Raw genomic sequence first — 21,482 nt, forward strand, 5'->3', positions numbered from 1 at the left:
CAATGACCTGGATGAGGGATTGGATTGCACCCTCAGCAAGTTTGCAGATGACACTAAGCTGGGGGAGAGGTAGATACGCTGCAGGGTAGAGACAGGGTCCAAACTGACTTAGACAAATTGGAAGACTGGGCTGCAAGAAACCTGATGAGGTTCAATAAGGGCAAGTGCAGAGTCCTGCACTTCAGCCGAAAGAATCCCAAGCATTGTTACAGGCTGGGGTCCGACTGGCTCGGTAGTAGTTTTGCAGAAAAGGATCTGGGAGTTGTAGTGGATGAGAAGCTGGACATGAGTCAACAGTGTGCCATTATAACCAAGAAAGCTAATGGTATATTAGGTTGCATCAAGAGAAGTGTTGCCAGTAGATCCAGAGAAGTGATTATTCCTCTTTATACAGCTTTGTGAGGCCACATCTGGAGTACTGTGTCCAGTTCTGGGCCCCGATTTATAGGAAGGATGTGGATACACTGGAAAGGGTCCACCAGTGGGCGACCAAAATAATTAGGGGGCTGGAGCATATGACTTATGAAGAAAGGTTGAGGGAACTGGGACTGTTTAGTCTGCAGAAGAGAAGACTGAGGGGTGACTTGATAACAACCTTCAACTTACTGAAGGGAGGCTGCAAAGAAGCTGGAGAGAGGCTGTTCACAGTGCTCACAGATGTCAGAACACGGAACAATGGTCTCAAGTTGTGGTTAGAAAGATCCAGATTGAACATTAGGGCTACGTCTACACTAGCCCCAAACTTCGAAATGGCCACGCAAATGGCCATTTCGAAGTTTACGAATGAAGCGCTGAAATGCATATTCAGCACTTCATTAGCATGCAGGCGGCCGCGGCCCTTCAAAATTGATGCAGCTCGCCGCCACACTGCTCATCCCGACGGGCTCCTTTTCAAAAGGACCCCACCTACTTCAAATCCCCTTATTCCCATGAGCAGACGAGCCATGCGGCAGCTAGCCGCGTCAATTTCGAAGCGCTGCGGCCGCCTGCATGCTAATGAAGTGCTGAATATGCATTTCAGCGCTTCATTAGTAAACTTCGAAATGGCCATTTGTGTGGCCATTTCGAAGTTTGGGGCTAGTGTAGACACAACCTAGGAAAAACTTTTTCACTAGGAGGGTGGTGAAGCATTGGAATGCTCTACCCAGAGAAGTAGTGGAGTCTCCATCCCTGGAGGTGTTTAAGTCTTGCTTCAAGAAAGCGCTGGTGGGGCTGATCTGATGGGTTTGGTCCTGCTTAGAGCAGAGGGCTGGACTCGATGGCTTTTTTTAGGTCTCTTCCAGCTCTATTGTTCTATGATTCTATGATTCTTGTCAGCTCTGGCCCTCCCCTTTATTGAGACCCCCCCACTTTAAACCCTTCTCTGAACTGCCCACCCCCACTCAAGCATCTGACTAAGTGGGTCTTTGCTCACAAAAACTTATGCTCCAAAATATCTATTAGTCTATAAGGTGCCACAGGACTTGTTGTTTTTGAAGATAAAGACTAACTCAGCTACCTCTCTGATACTTGCACTTTGATTATAACTGGCTGAAATGCCAAACCCTACATCCCAGATCTGAAGCAGCTGAGTGCTATGCTTAGGTGATAATTGCAAACTTGATTATTTAGCATGTTTGGAGCAGAAATGTAAGAAGACATAGTTTGGTCCCAAGTTGATGTGGATGATATTGCCTATGCACTCTCTTGAAATTTACCAAATATTTTCTTGTTTGCTTAAATTATCCACTGTATTTCACTGTTAACAGGAAGATCTCTAGTTCTCATGCCAATAGAATATTTTGTGAAATTTCTTACTTAGCAGAGAGAGATCAGAAAGAAGAGCAACATATTTTCACTAGCTTATTATAAGTATACTTCAGTGCTTTCTAGGGAATATTTCTTGAAATGCCAGAGCACATGTTTTAAAATGTCTTAGACCATGTGCAGTAACCTTCCCTCATAAAATCCCTGCTATGAATGTTAAAAGGTAATAGCTGGAATATATCATATGAACACACCAAGAGCTACATTAAAGTAACATCATGGGACTGACTAACACCCAGCAGAAGCCAGGGAATTCAAAGTTAGTGATTCCACTCAAGCCTTATTTCTATTTGCACTGTACCTGAGCATTACAGGAACGTGTAATGAGTGTGTGATGATACATAGCTGATGTTCTGTGAGACCTGAGCCCAGCAGGGTGAATAAATGAAGCCAAGAAAAGCATAAAGATTACAAACTTGTGGACACTTAGAAGGAATTTAGAACATATTGAGTAAAATGATGAAGGAGCTGGGGAGACTGATGTGGGGATGAGAAAATGAGGACTGAAAGAATATGAATCATCCTTGCTCAAAGCTGTACCTCCACCTTCACCTTCTTTCTGTTCTGAATACACAGTATTTTTTACCCATTTATCTTAGGAGAACAGAGCTGAGTGTGAGTCAGGGAACCAGAAAGTTGGGTGGTATATGGAATGACGGGGTCATTCATTTTTGTGGGATTAGTTCACAGAAGTTTCAGATAATTTGGATAAGCTTCAACAAAGTAGCCTATACCGTAAGTGCTCTGAGGTTCTAACTGCTGCCTGTAAGGAACAGTTAAAATAATTAAAGTCAGTGTGACTAGCTTAGCGAAACGGTGACCAAAAGCCAGAATACAGCTGGCCTTACACTGGTGTGCATGAGAGGTGTGCACAGAAAAACTGACCCCTCTCAGTGCTGATCTCTTCAAAAGGGGCAAGGAAGGGGAGCAGGAAAGGAGGCACCAGATAGGTAAGTGGCTTATTAGGAAGAACACACATCCTGTCTCTTTACATGGTGGTGGAGCTACTCATGTTCCCTAGGAACGCAAAGAGGAATTACATGTGGGGCTCTCTTCCAATGTAGTTTGCCCTATCATTAAGATTTGAGCCACAATACTTTGATCCCTTAAACAGTGATCTAACCGTCTTCAGGTATTTGACCTACAGACACTAAGGAGCCACAAGAATGGTTCGGGTGGTCTGAGGGGAATATGGTCAGGAGTAACAGGGTCTATATGAGCAAAAGAAAATTGAGGCAGAGTATTCGATACTATTTCCCAATACAGGTTCGATCTCTATACACTAGACTTCTCTCATCCAGTAACATCTCTGGTCTGGCATCCATGAGTGCTCCAGGATTGAAGCTCTCACAAGTAAACGAGGGGGCTGTACTTCCAATAACTTCTCACCTGCTTTCCTAGAGCTTCCAGAGTGTTGCAAGTACCTCATTTATGGTGTTCAAGCTGAGGAAGGGAGTGGGAACACTGGAGATTGTGGGGAGCATTTGGGAGAAAAGGCACAGTGGCTGTAGAGTCCTGTGGCTACTGAGGGTGGGGCTGGAGCACAGCTCTGCAGCCAGAGGTTGAGCCCTGCAGACAGGTGACTGGCCAGGAGCACAGCCCCATGGCTGGGAACCAGAACACATCCTTGAAGCCAGTGGCGGGGCCCAGAATGCTGTGTTGTGGCGAAAGGGTTATGATGCCAGCTGTGGGGCTATGCTACTGCCCTTCCCCTTCTCCTGAGCACCACCTCCATCTTTTTCTGTCAATGTTGGCCCCTCTGACACTGCCAGAGCACAGTCCCATGGCCAGTGGCTGCAGAGGGGCTGATATTGATCTCTGATTCAGCAAATTCTCTGCTTCATGCCCAGTCAGGTCCCAAAGAATCTGGACCAGGGAGGTTCAACCTGTTAAAAAAAATGAGCTCTGGCATAAGCTTCCTAGGGGAATGGCAGACATCCAATCTCTAGAGGAGTATTAAAGTAGATTAAACAAACTACTGGAGCCACAAACCAGGACTAACTAGTGGGTGGACAGGAAGACTGGATAAGTGTTTGCATCCCTAATTTCTTTAATACTGTGTTTATAGATAACATTGTGGAGCATATATTTCACTTACACGGGTGATCTTTGAACCTTAATAACCTGTTTTTAAATTAACAATTAAAATTATTTTGTTTCAGTTCCTTTTCATTCCAAGATCTCTTGCCTCTAGCTTTTCCTCCCCTGGATTCACAAATGAACTAGATTCTCTTACATTTACTCACTCCTTCATCCACATCCTCCAGCACTACTGCTTTCTTCTCCGTGGCCCTACTAATTGCTCCCTGGCTCTCTCTATCACCTTCAACTAGCCAAAATATGGATACTTAAGTAACAGGTGCTTTAGAAATGCAGAAAGATAGATCATCCCTCTCCCTTCCTGCCTCATTCAATACAGTCTCTAGCTTTCTGCAGTACCTCCATGTTCCCCATATTTTTTGAGGCTCGTACCTGTATATGATTGGGTAGAGCCTGTGTTTCAGTAGCACTCCCCACATGCTGGTGTTTCCCAGATTGTAAACTACAGTCCATTCTGTCTCAGACTGCATTAGATTTATGTGAAGCACACATAAGCAAGTACACTGACAAGCACCACATTGGAATCACCAGAGGTAGAGTGGTCACTGAGGAAGGTTATGGCAGGGAGTGGAGTTCTAGAGAGGGAAGCAGGGCTAGGAGAAGGTTACCTAATCACAGCAAGAGAGCCAAGGGCCTACTGGTGATCACAGGAAGCGGTATGGGTGTGAAGGGAGGGCTGATGAGGAAGTGGAAGAGGAAGGTTATGCAGCAAATTCATATGACTGTTTGATTTTAATGGGCAATGTTTTGGACTAGTTACATCTTCCACATGTGTTTGCCCATTCTTACTTTAAGTGAGTTCAGATAAACATATTAACTGCATCAATCTTGACTCTGCCCCTGGGAGTGTTCCACATTTCTGCACAGCATGAACTTTTATGACCAAGTTATTTCCCCCACTGGAAATTCATTAGGGGTTTATAATGGTGACAATGAAAGACAGACTCTTAACTATTGTAATGCTAGCAGTGGGCTGCTCAAATACAGATGTTGTTGGAGTCCTGGGAGGTAATGCAACTGTTTTTCAATGTATATTTTGGCCTGGCAAAAACCTGTCATCCTCACTTTATTCAGGATCTCTTGGAATGCTGTAATGTCCTCTAACATCTAGATCTTTTATATAATGCACATTGAAGGATCCAATTCTGCCACCCTAACCTACATTGATAGATTAGCTATGACTATAAGATGGGTATAGTCAACATAAATAAATGGGATGAGGAGATATAAACCTTTGATGGAGTACTGAAGCTTGATCCAGAACCAACATGAAACCTTTCTGAAGTCCAAAGCAGGTTGATTAAGTTATTATTTTTCAGTCAACCATTCTCAGCTTGGTGGAAATAATAATAGCAGTTTTCTCACATTTGCTACCCAGCCAGGGGCAGAAAGTTCTTGGAATCTCAAGAGAAAACCTGTCCTTTGTTAAAGAAAAATCAAAGTTGATCTGACAGATTGAAGAAGCTCAAGTAGTTTGATATGATCCAGAACAGCATCTAAGCTTCTGCATGATTATCCATAGTGACCCTGAACTGTTGAGCCTTTCCAACCAATAATTTTAATTTAGGTTGACTGTGGGCATTTTTAAAGGTCTGTTACTAATAAAACATTTGCTAATAGACATAATGATATTGTAGCTCACAGTAATTAGAGGCAGAAGCTGAGGCCTACGTAGTACTTTCAAATTTCAAAACCTTATACAAACACTAGCAAAAACCACCTCTTTACATCACTCTGGTATTAATCTCACTTTACCATGAGGAAGTGAGTCAAAAAAGTTACAAGATTTCCACAGCTGACAGATGGAGCCCAAATCAGGATGCACTGAGGACTCACATGCCTCTAACTCCTGTCCCTCTCTCCTACAGCTACAGTAAAGACTAAGATCTCTATACCTGACACCCCAGCACTGTTAATGGTGGTGGCGAGGGCAACAGATTTGCCAGATCCCTGGCAAGGTTGAGGCAGGGGGCAGAGAGGCTCTGTGGTCCTGAAGGGGCAGGGCCTTGGGCAGAAGGGGCAGGGCTGGGGCAACCAGTCAGCATGGGCCAGATTGCATTGCACTGCACCATTCTACCCAGTCCTCAGAGCTACCCAGAGCCTGGGGCTCCCAGCCACCACCAACACTATTGTAGAAATGGAGGAGGCTGGGAGCCTTGGCCCTTTTGAATCACCAGGCTCTGGTGCAATTCCCCTCTTTGCTCCCTCCCACAGCCCTGCATCAGTTGTCCTGGCTATTAAGAACTTTGTTTTGTCTAAATTGACATTGCTGGTGATTGTGTGTGGGTATGTGTATGTGTGCACATGCGTGTTAGCAACAGGCAGTCCTAAGAATAGGGCAGATATGTGAATGACATTATTGCCCATCTCTTCTCCTACAAAACAATTATGCTGATGAGGCTGGAGATAACTCCCATGTCATCTGAGGTGAAGTAAACTCTTTTTGTAACACTTTACATCTCTGTCATCTTGAATTGTGGGATTCCAGATTGGTTCTACATTTCCCAAAGAGTGGTTCAGCACAGCCACCAGGCCAGATGTGTGAGCTTTGTTTGCTTTTTTTTAAGCTATTTTTCTTTCCCCCTTCCTTGTTTCATATTATTATCATGACCAATACAGCTGAAAGTATGTTAGAATGGAAGATTTATTCTTTCTTTTCAACAAAGCAAAGTTTCAGGACTGGAGTTCTAATTGGAGGTCAAAGAGTTCCTAACAACACTTGAAGTTTGGAGTTCAAAAGTCAAATGGCTTTGGACTGCCATCTGGGTCCCAGTAAAATAGGAATGAAAACAAAGCTATCCCTCCCACTAAGGTTTTATTTTTCCTTACCCCAGTCAATCTTTGCAAAGCAATGCCACGACAACATTAATACTTTGCACCTTTCATTCAGACACTTCAAAGGTGGGTAGGTATTATAATCCCCACTTCACAGGGAGAAACTCAGGCCAAGAGTTATTAAGTGATTTGTCACAGAGTAATAGAATTGGTAATAGAACCCAGATCTCTTGATTCCAGTCCTCTGCTCAAATCTCTAAATACACTCCCATTACGTATTGTACAATGTTGGCCAATTTCTCAGTCCTACTTTAAGAATCTTTGGAGTCAAATAGGACAGAAATTACTCATATATTCAAAGCTAGAGATTATCCCAATGTGAGGAAGTCCAAAACTGTCATTGAACCTGTGTAGGTGGCTCTTTTGTCAATCCCACTGGACTGGGTATGAAGTAGGGCATACCCAGGCAGACAATCATAGGCTGTAACCATCTCCACTTCGCCACCTTACCAGTCAGCCAAATCTCATCGGGAGAAAAAAAATCATGCATCTTCCTGTTCTCAAGCAGCTAGATTTTGAGCTCCCATTGATATCAATTGGAGTTTGAGCAAATCCATCATTAAAACTAAGCAACCAGCTCAGTATTTGTGCAGATTAGAAGAAAAATGATTTAAGTCTAAGTCAGAGAGTATGGTTGTCAAAAAGAATGTTTTATATGATGGACCATTCTTCATCTGAGTTATACTTCAACCTTCTGGTTAACTATTTAAAAATTATAACATCAGACAATATACAGTATGCTTCACACTTTCTCTTCCTACTTAAATGCCATTCAGTTCTATACGATATGGCAATTGAGAGATGCGCAACTGGGAAGAGGTACTAGGGACAAAGTGATTGTCTTTTATTTGTTTTTCTACAAAGTGTTTTGCATGCTTTAGTCTCTACAATAATAAATAATTACAGTTAACCAGAGAGGAAGTAGAGGAAAATGCCACAAACTGTTAAAAAATACATCAGCAACTCTCTCAAATTGTCTTCCTCCCCGGAACTGTTCAAAACCACTGTCATAATAACAAACTATTAAGAAACTTAAATGAGTCTTGTATTTTAATGAAAAAAGTTTCCTTCTCTCTCCATGTTAATGTTAAATAAAATAATGAGCTTGAACATTTCTCTATAGATATAAGACCCGCTTGACATGTTATTATTATAGAGAATTTTGTAGCTCAACTGAATGCTACCTAGGGAAATTTACATATGTTAATTAGAGTAGTATAGAGATGACATTGCTGGATTTTTTTTTGTTTCCATTGATAATTATTCAGCGCATCATTGTTGCCTCAGTAAAAATTTACAGTCTTCTATTTGACCCTTATTTTAGTAAATTATTTTAAAAACCATTCACAAGACGTCATAAGAGACTTTAGCTTGCTCTGGTTGGCACACTCTCAAAGGCTATTAGGTCTTTTAATTTTCATTCAGGATAGACCTTTTATGTTGAAGGTATCTGAGAAGTAAATTAAGTGTCAATCTAGTGCAGGTTGGTTGGGGAGGATTATGTGATTATGATCATATGAAGCAGAAAATGTTTCCAGAAATCTAGCATAGATAATAAATTAATTGAAATGATCTTGAATTTTATTTTAATACCAGATTGATTAGCTTATAAATTAGTTTCAGAATGTTACCATGGATCTACCATCTTTATTAGTGACCACATATTTATACGTAATATAATTTTTGGTTTTCACTGACAGATGTAGTAGAATGGCAGAATTTCCCTGCCTTTTTATCAATTTTTAAACTATAGGGCATCAGACCACTTCATTGCAGACTCAGATGGATTGATGTGTAATGAATCAGGGATTGGATGCATTTCTTTCATTCTCTGGAGCTATGGAGTTGCAGTAAACCCTCAGGACTGTAGTTAACCCACATGTTCTGATTTCTTCATCCAAGGCAAGAATGGCCACTACATAGCATATTTACTCAATCAGTTTTACCTGTTCAATCCATGATCAGCAACAGGACATCTTGCCCTATCACTACTGCACCCCTGGATAGAATAAATCTGTGTCCAGAGAAGTAAAAATGAACATTGCCAATTGAGTCAGTGTACTGTGGTGTGCTGAATGCATTTGTGCTTAGCGTGGGTTTAGAACCAAGGTCTTCTCTGCAAACAGTGATTTCAGTCATCACCCTATGACTTGCTGGGATTGCCAATTGACTGAACATGTCATTAATGCATGATGGTGTATATTGCTGAATGCTTTGTGATGGAAATCCTGTGTTTTCACAATACTTTTGCTATAACAGTTCTGTGGTAATAATGTGTAAATTATGCTAAAACTGAGATAATTCCATGCCTCCCACAGCAGCAAAAATTTAAAAAAAAATGGCTTTGACAAAACTGGTGTTGGATAATGCAGCCCCCTGGAGGGAGCAGAGTAGGAGAAGAAGACTGCTTTACAGATATCGAGGCAGTCAGAGGATACAATCGTCTCACATTGAAACCATTTACGTCAAGTACATTTCCAGATTTTAACATTCCATGGAATTGACTTGTCAATGTGACAACTGGGAGAAAAGAGATGGGGCAGGACAGGAAATGGAAAAGTTAGGAGGAAATTAGATCAACTTTTCATGACAGGACAATAGTGCACAGTTCTCTTAGATCTGTTACAGACATTATTAGGGAGGTTGCTAACAATGAGGGCCAGATTTTCAAAAGTGATCAGCACCCACAATTGGGATCAGATATTCTAATGATCTCAGCTTACTTATGGCTATTGAGATAAAGTAGCCCAATTTCAAAAGTGCTTGGCATCCAGCAGCTCCTATCCATTTCAGTGCTCTCATGGAGAGATACTAGCCATTCCCTGGCTGTTGTAAATTATGGACCAGATTCTGACACATATTTTGTCATTATTTATATTTTGCAAGACCTCAGCAGTTGCACAGCCCCCCTGAAATCAACAGGGCTCCTAACACACTAAGGGATGCCAAAACAAGTGAGCTATTATAAAATGTGAATAAGGATGTCAAAATTTTCTCCATAATTTGCAACAACTAAGCAATCTAGCCTCCCTTTCTGTTAATGAAATAGCCTCAGACATTGGGATCACCTCAAATTTATACTTTATTTAAAAATATTCAAGAAATATTTTGCACTTTTTTACCTTTAAGGATTGATTTCCATTATATAGATTTGAAATTTGCTCTTCTAAAAATAACCCAAATTACACGTACTACATGATGGGGTCAAATTTAGCTACGGCAGATCAGGAAAGGGATCTTGGAGTTATAGTGGATAGTTCTCTGAAGACATCCACGCAGTGTGCAGCGGCAGTTAGTAAGGCAAATAGGATGTTAGGAATTATTAAAAAAGGGATCGATAATAAGACAAAAGATATCATACTTCCCCTATATAAAACTATGGTACGCCCACATCTCGAGTACTGCGTGCAGATGTGGTCTCCTCACCTCAAAAAAGATATATTGGCATTAGAAAAAGTTCAGAAAAGGGCGACTAAGATGATTAGGGGCTTGGAAAGGGTCCCATATGGGGAGAGGCTAGAGAGACTGGGACTTTTCAGTTTGGAAAAAAGGCAATTGAGGGGCGATATGATAGAGGTATATAAAATCATGAATGGTGTGGAGAAAGTGAATATAGAAAAATTATTTACCTTTTCCCATAATACAAGAACTAGGGGACACCAAATGAAATTGATGGGTAGTAGGTTCAAAACTAATAAAAGGAAATTTTTCTTCACACAGCGCACAGTCAACCTGTGGAACTCCTTGCCTGAGGAGGCTGTGAAGGCCAGGACTCTATTAGGGTTTAAAAAAGAGCTTGATAAATTTTTGCAGGTTAGGTCCATAAATGGCTATTAGCCAGGGATGAAGTATGGTGCCCTAGCCTTCATAACAAGGGCAGGAGATGGATGGCAGGAGGTAAATCACTTGATCATTGTCTTCTGTTCTCCTTCTCTGGGGCACCTGGCATTGGCCACCGTCAGCAGATGGGATGCTGGGCTTGATGGACCTTTGGTCTGACCCAGTATGGCCGTTCTTATGTTCTTATGTTCTTATGTTCTACACAGACCGTTCAGTTGGCATTGGCCAGATAAGTCACATGGCATTGTGTCTGTCCTTCAACTGAATGTGGATACAAGCACTTCTGATACTGATATTCATAAATTTAAAATTTGAATTTTTTCCAGGAAATAAGAACATAAGAACATAAGAATGGCCATACTGGGTCAGACCAAAGGTCCATCCAGCCCAGTATCCCGTCTGCCGACAGTGGCCAATGCCAGGTGCCCCAGAGAAGAACAGAAGACAATGATCAAGTGATTTATCTCCTGCCATCCATCTCCTGCCCTTGTACTGAAGGCTAGGGCACCATACTATACCCCTGGCTAATAGCCATTTATGGACCTAACCTGCAAAAATTTATCAAGCTCTTTTTTAAACCCTAATAGAGTCCTGGCCTTCACAGCCTCCTCCGGCAAGGCGTTCCACAGGTTGACTGTGCGCTGTGTGAAGAAAAATTTCCTTTTATTAGTTTTGAACCTACTACCCATCAATTTCATTTGGTGTCCCCTAGTTCTTGTATTATGGGAAAAGGTAAATAAATTTCCTTATTCACTTTCTCCACACCATTCATGATTTTATATACCTCTATCGTATCGCCCCTCAATCGCCTCTTTTCCAGACTGAAAAGTCCCAGTCTCTCTAGCCTCTCGCCATATGGGACCTGTTCCAAACCCCAAATCATCTTAGTCGCCCTTTTCTGAACCTTTTCTAATGCCAATATATCTTTTTTGAGGTGAGGAGACCACATCTGCACACAGTACTCAAGATGTGGGCGTACCATAGTTTTATATAGGGGAAGTATGATATATTTTGTCTTATTATCTATCCCTTTTTTAATAATTCCTAACATCCTATTTGCTTTATTAACTGCCGCTGCACACTGCGTGGATGTCTTCAGAGAACTATCCACTATAATTCCAAGATCCCTTTCCTGATCTGTCGTAGCTAAATTTAACCCCATCATGTTGTACGTGTAATTTGGGTTATTTTTTCCAATGTGCATTACCTTACACTTACCCACATTAAATTTCATTTGCCTTTTTGCTGCCCAATCACTCAGTTTGCTGAGATCTTTTTGTAGTTCTTCACAATCCCTTTTGGTTTTGACTGTCCTGAACAACTTGGTGTCATCTGCAAGCTTTGCCACCTCACTGCTTACCTCATCTTCTAGATCATTGATGAACAAGTTGAACAGGATCGGTCCCAGGACTGACCCCTGGGGAACACCACTAGTTACCCCCCTCCATTGTGAAAATTTACCATTTATTCCAACCCTTTGTTTTCTGTCTTTTAACCAATTCCCGATCCATGAAAGGATCTTTCCTCCTATCCCATGACTGCCTAATTTACATAAAAGCCTTTGGTGTGGGATTGTGTCAAAGGCTTTCTGGAAATCTAGGTATATTATGTCCACTGGGTGCCCTTTGTCCGCATGTTTATTAACCCCTTCAAAGAATTCTAATAGATTAGTTAGACACGACTTCCCTCTGCAGAAACCATGCTGACTTTTGCCCAACAATTCGTGCTCTTCTACGTGCCTTGCAATTTTATTCTTTACTATTGTTTCTACTAATTTGCCTGGTACTGATGTTAGACTTATCAGTCTATAATTGCCAGGGTCTCCTCTGGAGCCTTTTTTACATATTGGCGTTATATTGGCTGTCTTCCAGTCATTGGGTACCGAAGCGGATTTAAAGGATAGGTTACAAACCACTGTTAATAACTCCGCAATTTCACATTTGAGTTCTTTCAGAACCCTTGGGTGAATACCGTCTGGTCCTGGAGACTTGTTACTATTCAGCTTATCAATTAACTCCAAAACCTCCTCTAATGTCACTTCAATCTGGGAGAGTTCCTCAGATTTGTCACCTAAAAAGGCTGGCTCAGATTTAGGAACCTCTGTAACATCCTCAGCCGTGAAGACTGAAGCAAAGAAATCATTTAATTGCTCCGCAATGGCACTGTCTTCCTTCATCGCTCCTTTTATATCTTTATCGTCCAAGGGCCCCACTGCTTTTTTAGCGGGCTTCCTGCTTCTAATGTATTTAAAAAACATTTTACTATCATTTTTTGAATTTTTGGCTAGCTGTTCCTCAAAATCTTTTTTGGCTTTTCTTACTACATTATGACACTTAATTTGGGAGTGTTTATGTTCCTTTCTATTTTCCTCACTAGGATTTGACTTCCACTTTTTAAAGGCTGCCCTTTTCTCATGCACATTTTTTATATTTAATTTACTTTTGTTATGCGTCTGCTCCTTTTTTATTTACTTCTCCTACACATTCAAAAAATCAAGTTTTACTTGTTTTTAATGAAAAAGAAAATTAGTCTAACGTTGAAGGCCTAAATAAGCATGGAAACCAAATTTTGCATTCAAACATACAAATAGTCACTTTGGAAATGCTTGCATTATAAATGTAATTGGCAAACAGATAAGCAATACCATGTGGCTTATCTCATTCATCAAGTTTATCCAGCAGAAATTGAATTTTGGACATTCATGGTCAATCCATAGATGAGGAAATTTAAAAATTCATCACAAAAATCTCAATTATTAACATTATCATGAAATTTCAATCTGCCTATATATAATCCATGATGAGAAAAGTATATTATATTCCCTGAGCAAATTACACATCACTTTATTTATTCAGTTCTGCTATAGTTTTTGGCTGACCAGCAGCAGAAACATCAGGAGAGATGCTAAATCTCAGGTATTTCTAAAATGGATGAGATCATCTTTATTTTTGTACAAGCTATTGCTGGATAAGACTTCATTTAATATGACTTGATGATGTTTTCCTTTCAATTCTATTTGCTTTGTGTCTTTTCCAAAGGACTAGCAGTGGGCTCATTCTGGCTCCAGTAGAACAATGTCAGTACAAATTATGAACAACAGACGGATCAGATTTTGATATTCCCCTTCCAATTGCTACCCGGTTAGTCTCCAGTTTACAGGGTCAAAACTGAGTCTGGGAAATGGAAAAAAAGTCTTAGTAAAATTTAATAAAGCATTTAATGTATCATACTGTATCATCTAATTTGCATTGTATATTGTCAACCACAATGGAGCATTGGTATTTACTCTTGTTTTAAAATCAGATAAAATGCAATGGCTTTGGTTAGATTGTAGTAAAAGAAAATAATCCAACACAGTAAAAAAAAAAAAACCACCTGCTAATATAATGAAATAATTGTACAGGGAGATTGGATGGGAATGGTCATTTATGATCTCTAAGTATGAGTAACAAGTGAAAGTGCTGTAGTTCTTGTGTGAATATTTTTCCTGGCACAGTCACTGGACTTCATCCAGGGTCAATAAATATTGTTGGTTTCCAATTCTGGCAGAATCAGATGCGGTATGACAAAGGAAGGAGAAAACAGAGAATGACTCCTTGCTAAGTATGCCACTGTGAGGGAGGGAGGATTAGCGCTCAGCAAACACAGAGTTGATTTTACTGCAATGAAGGAACATGCTGGAGTTCTACAAATAGAGACTCATAGCCACAGGAGTTTGGAGTTTAGTTATTAGGTCTTCTCTGACCTTTTAGATGGGTCTTTCTCATCCTACAGTTTGTTCCACTGATTCACACCTGTATCTTGCTTCAAGCTACTATGCCTAATAATAGTTATTCCTCATCAGCAGGGCTATTAAGGGCTTAGCTCTTCTCAATAGCAGGGTAAAAGATCCTCCATCTCTTAAAAACCTTTACTTAAGAAACTAAAACTTCTTGCCACCACACACACCCGTAATTGGCTAGATATACTGGCAAATACATTTGCAAATGCTTTTCAGTGTTGCATTTTTCATAGACTCAATCATCGAAACAGAAATGTTATGTTGGAAGCCACTGAAAGAAATCATAAAATCGAGCCCCCAAGGGTAAATAAACTTTGTCCACCCCGACAGGCATTTGTCCAGCTTGTTCTCCAGAATCTCCGTCGATGGGGATTCCTCAAATTCCCTTGGAAGCATATTCCAGAACTTAACTATCCATATAGATTAAAAGAATTTCTTTTCTCCCAATACCTAACCTAACTCTCTGTTGCTGCAAACTAAGTCCATTATGTCTTACATACCTGCAGTTGACATGGAGTAAAACTTATCACCATCCTCTTTATAACAACTTTACATTTCTTAGTACTAAACATGTTCAGTTTTTTATATCTTTCATCATTTTAATTGATCTCCTCTGGACTCTCTCTCCAATTTGTTCATATCTTTCTTGAAATGTGCTGCCCAAAATTGAATACAATACTCCAGCTGAGGCCTTTTCAGAATCTGGGGTTGGGTCTACACTTGCCCCCAACTTCGAAGGGGGCATGTTAATCAGGGCTATGGGAAATTACTAATGAAGTGCTGAGGTGAATACACAGCACTTCATTAGGCTAATTCGCCGTCATGGCAACTTCCAAGTGTTAACCTTCAAAGTGCCAGCATGCATGTAGCCATGGACACTTTGAAGTGCCCATGGCTATACGTATGCTGGCTTTTCCAACTTTGACACTTGAAGCTGCCACAGGGGAGACTTAGCCTAATGAAGTGCTGTGTATTTACTTCAGCACTTCATTAGTAATCTCCCATCGCCCTGATTAACATGCTTCATTCGAAGTTGCGGGCAAGTGTAGACAAGCCCTAGGAGAAAAAGACAATTAGCTCCTGTGTCTTACATTCAACACTTCTTTTGATAAATTCTAAATTATTAGCCTTTTTCTCTACTGCATCATATTTTTGACTCATATTCAGTTTGTCATCCATTTTTGCTGAAGAAACTTTTTCTTGAGTCCAGCAGTCTCTGGTCCAGCAATATCTGAGGTCCATCATCATTTTAATTAGCCTGATGTCCACTTACCATAGGTATGACCAAGTTTCCCATGGTTTCACGGTTTGTTTTCAGCCACCCATCCTGGATTTCAGTGTTCTGTGCTGTTATTTAGCTCTAATTCAATCCAAATTTCTTCTAAGAGCCCAGTAAGCAGTGTAAATATTGGTAAAGCTGATGGACAATATTAGCCTCCTGTGGCTTGTTAATTTTGTGGTTTGGCACCACTCAGGGCCTGAGGGTGCTGGACTAGAGAGGCTCATCCTGTGCAACCTAGCCACTACTTCCCCATTTTGTAGTTGTGCATTTGATTTTTCCCTCCTTTGAAGTGCTTTGCTCCTGTCTATTAAATTATCCCCATTTTATTTGTAGTGTTGCTGCACACTATTTAAGAACTGCTATATTTCACTACTGCATGTTTTGAAATCCTGCCTCCATTGAAAAAAATAGCAAAATTCCCATTGACTTTAATGAAGTTAAGATTTCACTCATGGTTTGTAATAAGTTTTTGGATTCTTTTGAAATGATGCATTCTATCAAAATGTAAGATGTCTTTCACAGGCTGACTGCCATGTGGTTGAAATATGTCCAACTCACCTACACCACAGGAGGAGCTACTATGAGGCCGTAGTAAGAGAACAGAGCTGTACATGGGCAGAAGAAATTTCAGGTGTGTCAGAGCTAAAATGGATCCTGCAGAGTGAAGCTGCAGGGGGACGCAATCTGTTTTATTGGTCTCTATGGAAGGGAATTGGGGCTTAGCAGACAGTTTTAGATATCCTTTTGGACAAGACAAAAAAGGCAGGCTGGACCTGTGTTTTATGGCTACTTAGACAATGGGAAGAGACAGTACTTCTGGGAGTATGGGCAGCACCCATCTTAATATTGTGTGGAAAATTTGGTTTGGTGTTTGGTTTTTTGGATCTAGGTGTTAATAAAGAAACCAGATACCAACAGCAGCTGTGATAGGATGAGCAAGACTGTGTGCCACTTCATCTAAAGAGCCCTGTGGAAAGGTGAAACGGAGGCAGGGCACAGGAGAGTCACGCATGACCACAAGGGGATAGCTGGATTGAATCCACTGTATTACAGCAATGCTAGAGTAAGTAGCTGTGCATGTAATTCCTTGGGAAAAGGGTAATCTTCTTATGGTGTGTTGGAAGAGAACCTAGCCAGAGTTGTAATCCATGACAAAAGCACCTAGTCACTGCTGCCACACAAATAACAAATAATAATAGTTGCATAAGTGAATAGTTGTTTGGCAGTAGAGTTTATTTCCTACTTTAGCTGTATTGCATATGAGAACACTTAGAAGTTGATAAATTTTTTGACCAAAACACAATCATTCACGCAACACTTTATTGGTTTTAGATAATTCTGTATGCCCATTCACCTGAATTTCTCCTCTAATTGTACTCAGTGTAACTTAGCACATCTTATTGAATTTGTTGCCAGCAAGGAGATTTAATAGACGTCCTTAATCTTTCTTAGATGACACACTTTACAGGTGTTTCAAAACATAAAATCCCCATTCAGGTGCATGCTCATGAATGTGGATGGTGCTTCAGTCCATAGTGAAATTTTGAGAAGCCAGAACTCTTTCAAACCCCTCAGCGATTCCCAAGCTCTCATTTGAACAAGGAAGTGGGGGAAAGTATTGGGAAAAATAAAGTGTTGAACATTTATAAGAAGAAAAACAAGCCAGTATCTGCCATTGTGTGAATGGAAGACCAAGTAACTTACTAATGAGCCTTTAAACTCTCTTTGGAGATAAAGATATGTCATAATAACAATGGATGAGCAGTTTAAGGATATTAAACATGGCCCAAAAAGCCTCAGCCTTGGAAGATAAAAGAAGCAGTTACTCAAGTTGACTGAGATAATTTTTCTGCATGTTATAATAGCATTCCTCCTCCTGATGTCTCAGCCTTGAAACCTGGCATACGCTGATAAGGTTCATGACTGAGAATTTCCCAGGTTTTGGCCTCCACCCACCTTCCTTCTCCCTCCCCCCTCCCCTCCCCCCGCCCCAAACACTTTTCGGCTGCTTCAAAGAATTTTATGTTATCTGCTCCTTGACTGGAAGACAAACACATGGCAGCTCTGATATTTAAATTCCTTCCAATTCTTCTAATTGCTTCACCCTGTCAAGGAAAAAGAGAGAGAGGAAAAAAAAAAACTCTCTGGAACTTGGGAACTGTGAGCCAAGGGTCAGCTCTAACTGGTTTCATCTGCAATCAGTTTGTCCCAGCCAGATTGCTTACGGTGAGAAAGGAAAGGAATAAAGCTACAGTTTGAACTGTGTCCGTCTGGCTACTGTCCAGGTGTTCAACCAACAGAGATACAAGCAGATCAGTCCTCATCATTCTCTGTCATCTTATTCCCCTCCAACCCCCCTTTTTATTTTAATGATGTTAAGCCACAGAGTCGGGCATGTGATGTTACAGTTGTTCAAGATGGGTACACTCCATAGGATCCAGTGCTCATCTGGAGGTCTTAATAACCCATTTAGATTAGTACATGAAGCATACATTTGAGGTGTCTCCAAGAAGAACACCCCATCCCCCATAAAACAGAGTTTTCTTCCTTATGTGGGATTAGATTTAAGCAATAATAAAGCTGCCAAAGTGATTTGAAAATTGTAGCCGAGAGGGGTGACGCCCTTCCTGGATGACTGATTTTCTATTGGGTGCCTGTCATAATTTATAAAGTATAATCCACAGAGCAATCAGAACAAAGGGACGCCCAGCATGCCAATGTTGATGAGAGAGCTGAGGAGAACTCTGTGCTAAGTACTAACATGTCAAAGGGGGCGTTCAACACTGTTGATTTTTGGATCCTCTCTCTTGAATACCTTCATGACCCAATCTAGCTCAGTCAGTTTAAATAAGAGAGTGGGTGAGAGGGAGCTGCACAGGAGAGAGTGGTGGGGCCTGGATTTTTTTTTTTTCTAAAGAATGTTACCTCTTCAGTGCAGCTACAAAGCCACTGAAATTCCTTTCTACAAAAATCAGAGAAAGTCTGTTTTAGATAAAGCTCCTTTTTCTCTTTCTCTCTCTCTATCTGTCTCTCCTCACACATACAGTTTCAGTGGTTTGTTTTCTTTCTCTCTTTTTTGTTTAACGCAATCAAGAGTTATGTTTAACTCTTTGTTAATTAGTTTGTTTAACGCAAACTAATTATGCTCACAAAGCCCTTCCTTTCAGAAATGCTTAACCACATTAATGATTCACGTGTTTTTAAAATGGTTAGATAGTATGCTGTAGGCAAAAAATAACACAAAAATAGGATCTTATTTGTGTTATCTTTGATGTTGGAGGAGTTTCTGCAGCCTGGGCTAAAATCACTGATGCTGAAAGTCAGGTTCTCCAGTGTCCATAAACAGTGTCAGTATCTTGCTGGGTAGAAGTTACACATCTTTCCCTCATCCTAGTCATACTCTCCATCAGTAGACAAGCTTTTTTTCTTTATCTCTGTTGACAGGTAACATACAATTCTCTTTTATTTTTTTTAAAGTATATCAATTGTTCAATAAATAAAAGAATTGATGGGATCCTATTTTCTGGAGATCAAAGTCACAGGATATTTGCTACAATTTTCTAATTCCTCTCCTATTCCTGGTTCTTGTTAGGGAGCTAGTATATTTGCTGAAATTTCTCTTATGTGAATGGATCTTGGCATTCAATTTCTATGTTTTCCAGGTTAGTTCATTAAAAGACTGTGAAGCCTATGTTCACAGGAGATGTTGCATGAGCTTAGGTCACTTTGTTTTTCACAAGTTGACTCTACCATAAAGGTACAAACTGGTATTACCCAAGACAGCAAAATATTTAGCAACTTCTTACTGTAGGAGTTACTTTACATTTTGGAAAATATCACTGCCCAGGGCAGTGAAAGTCATATTTGTGCATTCAAAAAATAAAAGGGCTGAGCATTTCTCGAATACTTTGTTTTCCAAAGAATTTTGACTTATTGAGCTAAAACTGCTAGGCCAGAGTTTCACTCAGGGGAGACAGAACCAATCTGAAGGAACCAGGAGCAGGGAAAAAAAGACTTAAATTTCATAGAAGTAAATGAGATATAATGTAATGCAGGCTGATGCTTAGTGCCTATGAACATAAATTTTCACAGGTTATCTTTTACGCTATTGATCCAGGAAAGCTGCAGGATGTTAATATGGTTACTGATGCAGTCTTCCATCTGGAATTCTGCAACACTTTAAATCATGTGAAACACTTGCTAAGGTACAAGTCTGTGTATTATATCAATTGTAGCATCCAGTCTACAATTTCCATTGCATCATGCATCAGAGAGAGCAGACCTGACCTTGTACTCACCATTCCAAAAGTATGCCAGTCCCTTTGTCTTCATTCGATTGTGGAGAGTCATAACAGAGCTCTGCTCCACAGCAGCTGAAGGGTTGCAAATGCCAGCAGTGAAGGCTTTCTGCTGCTTGACCTCAGTACCCTGTATGTTTACATCTAATGTATTTTGGTTTTTATGTAGCTACACAGACTCTTCAAGATTTGGTCTTCAGTTATCAATTCAGTAATTATATTAAAAAAATCCCCAAGATATAAGTAAAAGTGTATGTTTGAAGTTCTTTAAATGTCCTCTTCACATCAAGATTTGGTCTCATCTGATTTTTACAGTTTGTTTCATGTTTTCACTTAAATGTTTGCTTAATTTGCTAAACATCTTGCTCTGTGCTGGTACTATTTTGCTAGCGTAACATTAAGTAACATGGGATATTTGTAATAGACTAAGAGAAGGCAGGTTTGAATTGCATGATTTCTTTCAGCTGCCTCTTTCCTCCCACTCCCTCAACCTGTGGTCAACCATTGGCTAAGTTCTTTATGTTATCTTTAAAGCTCAGAAACTAGTGTAGCTATGCATTTGAAACAAAATAAAATAACAGAGGAATGTTTACATATAAAACATAAAATCAAAAGTAGCACTAGTGCCAAGCAGACAATGAGAAAAGGGCTTCTGGAACAAAAGTATGGAGCGGGGGAAGGAAGATCTATTAAGGGGGTGAGAATGAGATCCATTGGTTACTTTCAAAGGAAACAGGATTCTTCTACTTATGAAATGCTGACATTTTAATCTGTCTTGTTATCAGAATGGTGAAGCAATTCAGAAAAGCCTATCTGTTTTAAGTTTCCAGGCTCCTGGGAGAATCCTGAGGGAGTATCTTAGAAAAAACGAAAACTATTTTTAAGACATGAAGATATTTATTCTGTCTAAAATAACAGTGGTGGGATCCTCCAGTTATTTAAAGATCTGACATCTGAATCGAATACTTGTGAAAGGTATTTATGCAACCAGATTAGAGCTATATCCTTGTGCTGTCTCACAATCCAGCAGGAGGTTTTTAATAAAATTTAGAGCAGCTTTATGTCATCTGTGTATTGTCTCAGCCGTGGTGGACCCAACAGTAAGGAACAAGATCCCTAAATGAACAAGATCCCTACATGGGTATGCAGCTTCATGTTCTTAAGTAGGACCTAATTTTCTGCTGGTGTTAACTGTCACAGCTGCACTGAAGTCAGTGAAGTTACACCAGTTTGCACATGCAGAGAATCTGGCCCTACATTTCTGTCCTTTGATGATTTTGTTCATAGAGGGTAATGCACTCTTTTTTTTCAAAGCTACCTGCATACAAATCACACATACAACAACACAAACCCATGTTTTTCATGTTATTGCCCACTGGGTGTTTATGGGATAATTACGACACACTTGGTCAGTTAGCCATTTAAGTGAATATATACATATATAGACATAGACCTATCAGGTAGTCCCATTCCAAACATAGAAATACTAAACTGTATGTACCAATGTCTGAAATAATTATCCATTATGTCAGTTTATCCA

The sequence above is a fragment of the Carettochelys insculpta genome, chromosome 6 (assembly GCF_033958435.1).
Source record: "Carettochelys insculpta isolate YL-2023 chromosome 6, ASM3395843v1, whole genome shotgun sequence".
Taxonomy (NCBI): Eukaryota; Metazoa; Chordata; order Testudines; family Carettochelyidae; genus Carettochelys; species Carettochelys insculpta.